We start from the raw sequence: 9,854 nt of genomic DNA, 5'->3' as shown, positions 1-9,854 counted from the left end.
CCTCAACCTCTAAATAGAACAATAAAGATAACTAAAACAAAAGAGGTACATGTATTGTTCTAGCAAATACCTCAAATATCTGAAATATACGGTGGTACCACGTGTAGAAGAGTCATAGGAGGAGTATTGCTCCAGCAAATAACCAGGCCTTGGTTCCCTGCGTGCATAAGCATATTATTCGACAGATGAATGCAAATAGAGCAGACCAAGCAAGATAAGTTCAATTTATAGTCTCTTCTATTTGGGTATTTGCAAACCCCTTCCAGCATTGCAACTAATTATCACCAAATAGATCTGATGTGTTGACTTTTTGTTCCATCAGACTCCTATAGACATCACCAAACGTTGGCAAAAAAACTCAGGAACCATACCAATCTTGTTAAAAGCATATGGCCTTGCAACAGTTTCAAATTGGTTGCCATTGACCCTCCAGAAGACTTCACCATCCAAAGGTATCTTCTGTTTTCTGCAATGTAATACATGAAGGAAAAAAACTTCATCCACAAAATTCAATAATTCAACAGAACTGAGAAGTATAATAAATACATATATTGAACAATTATAATTGTGGGATGGCGGATGACACAAATGCAATCAAAGAACAGGATCACAAAGAATCACACAGATCGACTACAAGTTTAACATGATCACAAATGCAATAAATCCACTTCCACTAAATTGATTAACCCTCTACAGTTCAAGCACAGGATCACACAGATCAACCACAAGTTTATGGTTTCATACACACAAGTTTTCTTAAGGACTTATGGCCCAATCTCTTGTAATTGAATTTCACGCAACATTTTTGCATCTTCATTTCTTTCCTATTGCTCATTCATTTGTGCTACTGCAAGAGGCATCAAGAGTTACATATGATTTCAATTTTTAGGTACACATACTAAGTTGGTCATCGCATTTTTGATGGTTCTATAGTTTGGGGACATCAGTATAGCTTCAAAGCACCTCCTTATCCTGGGGAAGACTCTTTGCAACATGTTATAATTTTGGGGGATATGGACAAGGTACTAATTTTATGTCATAGTTTTCAAGATACTTGTCCTTTCGATATCCTATGAAAACATGCAATAGAATTATTAGATCGATGTGTGCTGAATAGCTATTGGCAGAAGGCCAGTTTAGCATCTCTCGACCTTCAGCATCTACTTTCTCCTTATCTAAGAACTTATCCACCAAAATGTTGTATGTTCATTGTAATTTTGTTTGGTGCTGGAAACATTAGGCCCTTTTCTAATCTCAAGTCAAACTAACAAGCAAGAAAAAAGGAGATTCAGTGGTCTGCTACTGTGTTTAATTATTAAGACGCGATTTCATCAAAATAGAACGAAAGGAAGAAGCAATCCTACCACGCACCTGCCACTCATGCAGGCCTTGGACGCTCTCCAGGTTAAGCTTCTTAACGGCGACAGCGACTGAAAGGGAATTAGGCTTACACCTTTTTCCTAATTGATTTTGGTGGTTGAATTGCCCAACACAAATAATTGGACTAACTAGTTTGCTCTAGTCTATAAGTTCTACAGGTGCCAAAGGTTCACAATAAGCCAATAAAAAGACCAAGAAAGGGGTCAAACAAAGAGAGCAAAAGACAACCCAAAGGCACCCTGGTCTGGCGCACCGGATTGTCCGGTGTGCCACCGGATAGTGTCCGGTGCACCAGGGCACTTGAAGCTGAACTCGCTACCTTCGGGAAATTCCAAGGGTGCTCCGCTATAATTCACCGGACTGTCCGGTGCACACCAGACTGTCTGGTGTGCCAGCGGAGCAACGGCTACTTCGCGCGCAACGGTCGTCTGCAACCGCATTCAATGCGCTACAGTGCACTCCAGAGTCAGAGCACGCGCAGTTGGCGCACCGGATAGTCTACAGGACCTGTCCGGTGCACCACCGGATAGCCCAGAGGCCCCGCAAGTCAGAGCTCCAACGGTCGAACCCCAACGGTCCGCTGACGTGGCTGGCGCACCGGACAGTGTCCGGTGGCGCACCGGACTGTCCGGTGTGCCATGCGACAGCAGCCTGCCAACGACCATTTTTGGTGGTTGGGGCTATAAATACCCCAACCACCCCACATTCAATGGCATCCAAGTTTCTACACTTCTACACCTTACAAGAGCTATAGCATTCAATACAAGAAACACCAAAGAGATCAAATTCTCTCCCAACTCCACACAAAGCTTTAGTAATTAGAGAGAGAGATTTGTTGTGTTCATTTGAGCTCTTGCGCTTGGATTGCTTCTTTTCTTTCTCATTCTTCTTGTGATCATAGTCAATTGTAACCAAGGCAAGAGACACCAATTGTGTGGTGTTCCTTGCGGGAACTTCGTGTTCCGTTTGATTGAGAAGAGAAGCTCACTCGGTCTAAGTGACCGTTTGAGAGAGGGAAAGGGTTGAAAGAGACCCGGTCTTTGTGACCACCTCAACGGGGAGTAGGTTTGCAAGAACCGAACCTCGGTAAAACAAATCATCGTGTCTCGCTCTTCATTTGCTCACGATTTGTTTTGCACCCTCTCTCTCAGACTCGTTTATATTTCTAACGCTAACCCGGCTTGTAGTTGTGCTTAAGTTTATAAATTTCAGATTCGCCCTATTCACCCCCCCCCCCCTCTAGGCGACTTTCAATTGGTATCAGAGCACAGTGCTTCAATAGAGCCTAACCGCTCGAAGTGATGTCGGGAGCATCCGCCAAGAGGGATCTCGGGACCGGCGACAAGTCCGCAAGCTCGGGAAGAACACACTCAAGGGAGTCCGTCCACAAGCACAAGGAGGAATCCTCTTCCTCCATCAAGTCCCATCGGATGGGTGACAAGAAGAAGAAGATGAGGAAGGTGGTCTACTACGAGACCGACTCTTCGTCACCCTCCACCTCCGGCTCGGAATCGGCCTCCACTACTTCAAAGCGCCATGAGCGCAAGAAGTATAGTAAGATGCCCCTTCGCTATCCTCACATTTCTAGACGTACTCCATTTCTCTCTGTTCCATTAGGCAAACCACCTATGTTTGAAGGTGAAGATTATTCTATGTGGAGTGATAAAATGAGGCATCACCTAACCTCACTACACAAAAGAATATGGGATATTGTTGAGTATGGAGTGCAGGTACCAAAGAAGGGAGACAAGGATTATGACTCGGAGGAGGTCGAACAAATCCAACACTTCAACTCCCAAGCCACGATTATACTCCTCGCCTCTCTAAGTCGAGAGGAGTATAATAAGGTGCAAGGGTTGAAGAGCGCAAAGGAGATTTGGGATGTGCTAAAGACCGCGCACGAAGGAGACGAGGTGACCAAGATCACCAAGCGGGAGACGATCGAGGGGGAGCTCGGTCACTTCCGGCTTCGCCAAGGGGAGGAGCCACAAGATATGTACAACCGGCTCAAGACCTTGGTGAACCAAGTGCGCAACCTTGGGAGCAAAAAATGGGATGACCATGAAATGGTTAAGGTTATTCTTAGATCACTTGTGTTCCTTAACCCTACGCAAGTTCAATTAATTCGTGGTAATCCTAGATATACACTAATGACTCCCGAGGAAGTAATAGGAAATTTTGTGAGCTTTGAGTTGATGATCAAAGGCTCAAAGAAAGTTATTGAGCACGACGGTCCCTCCACGCCCGAAGCACAACCGGTCGCATTCAAGGCAACGGAGGAGAAGAAAGAGGAATCTACATCAAGTAGACCACACATCGATGCCTCCAAGCTCGACAACGAGGAAATGGCGCTCATCATCAAGAGCTTCTGCCAAATCCTCAAGCAAAGGAGGGGGAAGGATTACAAGCCCCGCTCCAAGAAAGTTTGCTACAAGTGTGGTAAGCCCGGTCACTTTATAGCAAAATGTCCATTATCAAGTGACAGTGACAGGGGCGACGACAAGAAGGGCAAGAGGAGAGAAAAGAGGAGGTATTACAAGAAGAAGGGCGGCAATGCCCATGTGTGCCGCGAGTGGGACTCCGACGAGAGCTCCTCCGACTCCTCATCCGACGAGGACGCCGCCAACATCGCCATCACCAAAGGGCTCCTCTTCCCCAACGTCGGCCACAAGTGCCTCATGGCAAAGGACGGCAAAAAGAAGAAGGTGAAATCAAAATCCTCCACTAAATATGCATCCTTTAGTGATGAAGATAATGCTAGTGATGAGGAGGATAATTTGCGTGCCCTTTTTGCCAACCTAAACATGCAACAAAAGGAAAAATTAAATGAATTAATTAGTGCTATTCATGAGAAGGATGATCTCTTGGACTCTCAAGAGGACTTCCTAATTAAGGAAAATAAGAAGCATGTTAAGGTTAAGAATGCTTATGCTCTAGAAGTAGAAAAATGTGAAAAATTATCTAGTGAGCTAAGCACTTGTCATGATATCATTGCCAACCTTAGAAATGAGAATGCTAGTTTAATTGCTAAGGTTGATTCTAATGTTTGTGATACTTCAATTCCCAATCTTAGAGATGATAATGTTGAACTACTTGCTAAGATTGAAGAATTAAATGTTTCTCTTGCTAGCCTTAGAAATGATAATGAAAAACTAATTGCTAAGGTCAAAGATTTAGATGTTTGCAATGCTTCCATTTCCGATCTTAGAGATAAGAATGATATTCTATGTGCTAAGATTGTTGAACTTAATTCTTGCAAACCCTCTACATCTACCATTGAGCATGTCAATATTTGTACTAGATGTAGAGATATTAACATTGATGCTATTCATGATCATATGGCTTTAATTAAACAACAAAATGATCATATAGCAAAATTAGATGCTAAAATTGCCGAGCATGACTTAGAAAAATGAAAAATTTAAATTTTCTAGAAGCATGCTCTATAGTGGGAGACGCCCTGGCATCAAGGACGGCATTGGCTTCCAAAAGGGGGACAATGTCAAACTTAATGCCCCTCCTAAAAGATTGTCTAACTTTGTTAAGGGCAAGGCTCTCATGCCTCAGGATAACGAGGGTTACATTTTGAACCCTGCCGGTTATCCCGAGAGCAAAATTAGGAGAATTCATTCTAGGAAGTCTCACTCTGGCCCTAATCATGCTTTTATGTATAAAGGTGAGACATCTAGCTCTAGGCAATCAACCCGTGCAAAATTGCCTAAGAGGAAAACTCCTACTGCATCAAATGATCATGACATTTCATTTAAAACTTTTGATGCATCTTATGTTTTAACTAACAAATCCGACAAGATAGTTGCCAAGTATGTTGGGGGCAAACACAAGGGATCAAAGACTTGTGTTTGGGTACCCAAAGTTCTTGTATCTAATGTCAAAGGACCCAAAACCATTTGGGTACCTAAAGTCAAGAACTAAACTTGTTTTGTAGGTTTATGCATCTGGGGGCTCAAGTTGGATCATCGATAGTGGGTGCACAAACCACATGACAGGGGAGAAAAAGATGTTCTTCTCCTATGAGAAAAACCAAGATCCCCAACGAGCTATCACATTCGGGGATAGAAATCAAGGTTTGGTCAAAGGATTGGGTAAAATTGCTATATCTCCTGACCACTCCATTTCCAATGTTTTTCTTGTAGATTCTTTAGATTACAATTTGCTTTCCGTTTCTCAATTATGCAAAATGGGCTACAACTGTCTTTTTACGGATATATGTGTTACTGTCTTTAGAAGAAGTGATGATTCAGTAGCATTTAAGGGAGTGTTAGAGGGTCAGCTATACTTGGTAGATTTTGATAGAGCTGAACTCGACACTTGCTTAATTGCTAAGACTAACATGGGCTGGCTCTGGCATCGCCGACTAGCACATGTTGGAATGAAGAATCTTCACAAGCTTCTAAAGGGAGAACACATTTTGGGACTAACAAACGTTCATTTTGAGAAAGACAGGATTTGTAGCGCATGTCAGGCAGGGAAGCAAGTTGGTGTTCATCATCCACAAAAGAACATCATGACGACAGACAGGCCACTTGAGCTCCTACATATGGACCTATTCGGCCCGATAGCTTACATAAGCATCGGCGGGAGTAAGTACTGTCTAGTTATTGTGGATGATTATTCTCGCTTCACTTGGGTGTTCTTTTTGCAGGAAAAATCTCATACCCAAGAGACCTTAAAGGGATTCTTGAGACGGGCTCAAAACGAATTCGCCTTAAGGATCAAGAAAATAAGAAGCGATAACGGGACGGAGTTCAAGAACTCTCAAATAGAAGTTTTCCTTGAGGAGGAGGGCATCAAGCATGAGTTCTCTTCTCCCTATACGCCACAACAAAATGGTGTAGTGGAGAGGAAGAATCGAACTCTATTGGACATGGCAAGAACCATGCTTGATGAGTACAAGACTTCGGATCGGTTTTGGGCCGAAGCGGTCAACACCGCCTGCTACGCCATCAACCGGTTATATCTACACCGAATCCTCAAGAAGACATCGTATGAACTCCTAACTGGTAAAAAGCCCAATGTTTCATATTTTAGAGTCTTTGGTAGCAAATGTTTTATTCTTGTTAAAAGAGGTAGAAAATCTAAATTTGCTCCTAAGACTGTAGAAGGCTTTTTACTAGGTTATGATTCAAACACAAGGGCATATAGAGTCTTTAACAAGTCCTCTGGACTAGTTGAAGTTTCTTGTGACATTGTGTTCGATGAGACTAACGACTCTCAAGTAGAGCAAGTTGATCTTGATGAGATAGGTGATGAAGAGGCTCCGTGCGTCGCGTTAAGGAACATGTCCATTGGGGATGTGTGTCCTAAGGAAACCAAAGAGCCACCACAAGCACAAGAGCAACCATCCTCCTCCACGCAAGCATCTCTACCAACTCAAAATGAGGATGAGGCTCAAGATGATGAAAGAGAAGATCAAGAAGATGAGCCACCTCAAGATGATGGCAATGATCAAGGGGGAGATGCAAACAATCAAGACAAGGAGGGTGAAGAACCAAGACCGTCGCACCCAAGAGTCCACCAAGCAATCCAACGAGATCACCCCGTCGACACCATCCTCGGCGACATTCATAAGGGGGTAACCACTAGATATCGTGTTTCTCATTTTTGTGAACATTACTCTTTTGTTTTCTCTATTGAGCCACACAGGGTAGAGGAAGCACTTCAAGATTCGGATTAGGTGGTGGCGATGCAAGAGGAGCCCAACAACTTCATTAGGAATGAGGTATGGCATTTAGTTCCACGTCCTAATCAAAATGTTGTAGGAACCAAGTGGATCTTCCGCAACAAGCAAGATGAGCATGGTGTGGTGACAAGGAACAAAGCCCGACTTGTGGCTAAGGGATATTCACAAGTCGAAGGTTTGGATTTTGGTGAAACCTATGCACCCGTAGCTAGGCTTGAGTCAATTCGCATATTACTTGCCTATGCTACTTACCATGGCTTTAAGCTTTATCAAATGGACGTGAAAAGTGCCTTCCTCAATGGACCAATCAAGGAGGAGGTCTATGTTGAGCAACCTCCCGACTTTGAAGATAGTGAGTATCCTAACCATGTGTATAAACTCTCTAAGGCGCTTTATGGGCTCAATCAAGCCCCAAGAGCATGGTATGAATGCCTAAGAGATTTTCTTATCACTAATGGCTTCAAAGTTGGAAAAGCCGATCCTACTCTATTCACTAAAACTCTTGACAATGATTTGTCTGTATGCCAAATTTATGTTGATGGTATTATCTTTGGGTCTACTAACGAATATACATGTGAGGAATTTAGTAGGATCATGACACAAAAATTCGAGATGTCTATGATGGGGGAGTTGAAGTACTTCCTGGGATTTCAAGTGAAGCAACTCCAAGAGGGCACCTTCATTAGCCAAACGAAGTATATTCAAGACATTCTAAACAAGTTTGGGATGAAGGATGCCAAGCCCATCAAGACACCCATGGAAACCAATAGGCATCTCGACCTCGACACGGGAGGTAAATCTGTAGATCAAAAGGTATACCGATCGATGATAGGTTCTTTACTCTATTTATGTGCATCTCGACCGGACATAATGCTTTCCGTATGCATGTGTGCAAGATTCCAAGCCGACCCTAAGGAAGCTCACCTTACGGCCGTAAAACGAATCTTGAGATATTTAGTTTATACTCCTAAGTTTGGGCTTTGGTACCCTCGGGGATCCACATTTGATTTAATTGGTTATTCGGATGTCGATTGGGCGGGGTGTAAAATTAATAGAAAGAGCACATCAGGGACTTGCCAGTTCTTGGGAAGATCCCTGGTGTCTTGGGCTTCAAAGAAGCAAAATTCTGTGGCTCTTTCTACCGCCGAAGCCGAGTACATTGCCGCAGGCCATTGTTGCGCGCAATTGCTTTGAATGAGGCAAACTCTTAGGGACTACGGTTACAAATTAACCAAAGTTCCTCTTCTATATGATAATGAGAGTGCAATCCGCATGGCGGATAATCCCGTTGAGCATAGCCGCACTAAACACATAGTCATTCGGTATCATTTTCTTAGGGATCACCAACAAAAGGGAGATATCGAGATTGCATATATCAACACTAAGGAACAATTAGCCGATATCTTTACCAAGCCACTAGATGAACAAACTTTTAACAAACTTAGGCATGAGCTAAATATTCTTGATTCTAGGAATTTCTTTTGATGTTTTGCACATATAGCTCATAAATATACCTTGATCATGTCTCTTTTATATGCTATGACTAATGTGTTTTCAAGTATATTTCAAACCAAGTCATAGGTGTATTGAAAGGGAATTGGAGTCTTCGGCGAAGACAAAGGCTTCCACTCCACTCCATAACTCATCCTTCGCCGTCGCTCCGAGCAACTCTCCAACTTTGGTATAATCTTCACTCATATTATGTTTGCCAAAGGAGGAGAAAGTAGTTAAGAGGGCTTATATTTCACTCAAGTATCCGTTTTTGGCGATTCATGCCAAAGGGGAGAAAGTATTAGCCCAAAGCAAAAGGACCGCACCACCACCTAATTTCAAAATTGAAGTTAAGAAAAGGTTTAAAATGATGAATTTTTCAATTGATATCTTATTATATTCAAAAGGAGGAGAAAGTAGTATTTTCAAAAATTGGTATCTTAAAACCCTCTTGAATACTAAGAGGAGCATTTTATTGAGGGGGAGTTTTGTTTAGTCAAAGGAAAAGCATTTGAAACAGGGGGAGAAAATTTCAAATCGTGAAAATGCTTCTCAAAATCTTATTCATTTACCTTTGACTATTTGCAAAAGGACTTTGAAAGCAATTTACAAAAGGATTTGCAAAAACAAAACATGTGGTGCAAGCGTGGTCCAAAATGTTAAAGTAAAGAAACAATCCATGCATATCTTATGAGAATTTATATTGGCTCAATTCTAAGTAACCGTTGCACTTACAATTATGCAAACTAGTTCAATTATGCACTTCTATATTTGCTTTGGTTTGTGTTGGCATCAATCACCAAAAAGGGGGAGATTGAAAGGGAATTAGGCTTACACCTTTTTCTTAATTGATTTTGGTGGTTGAATTGCCCAACACAAATAATTGGACTAACTAGTTTGCTCTAGTCTATAAGTTCTACAGGTGCCAAAGGTTCACAATAAGCCAATAAAAAGACCAAAAAAGGGGTCAAACAAAGAGAGCAAAAGACAACCCAAAGGCACCCTGGTCTGGCGCACCGGACAGTCCGGTGTGCCACCAGACAGTGTCCGGTGCACCAGGGCACTTGAAGCTGAACTCGCTACCTTTGGGAAATTCCAAGGGCGCTCCGCTATAATTCACCGGACTGTCCGGTGTGCCAGCGGAGCAACGGCTACTTCGCGCGCAACGGTCGTCTACAACCGCATTCAATGCGCTGCAGTGCGCGCCAGAGTCAGAGCACGCGCAGTTGGCGCACCGGACAGTCTACAGGACCTGTCCGGTGCACCACCTGACAGCCCAGAG

Source organism: Zea mays, chromosome 10 (assembly GCF_902167145.1).
Source record: "Zea mays cultivar B73 chromosome 10, Zm-B73-REFERENCE-NAM-5.0, whole genome shotgun sequence".
Taxonomy (NCBI): Eukaryota; Viridiplantae; Streptophyta; class Magnoliopsida; order Poales; family Poaceae; genus Zea; species Zea mays.
Note: the sequence above shows the minus strand (reverse complement) of the source record.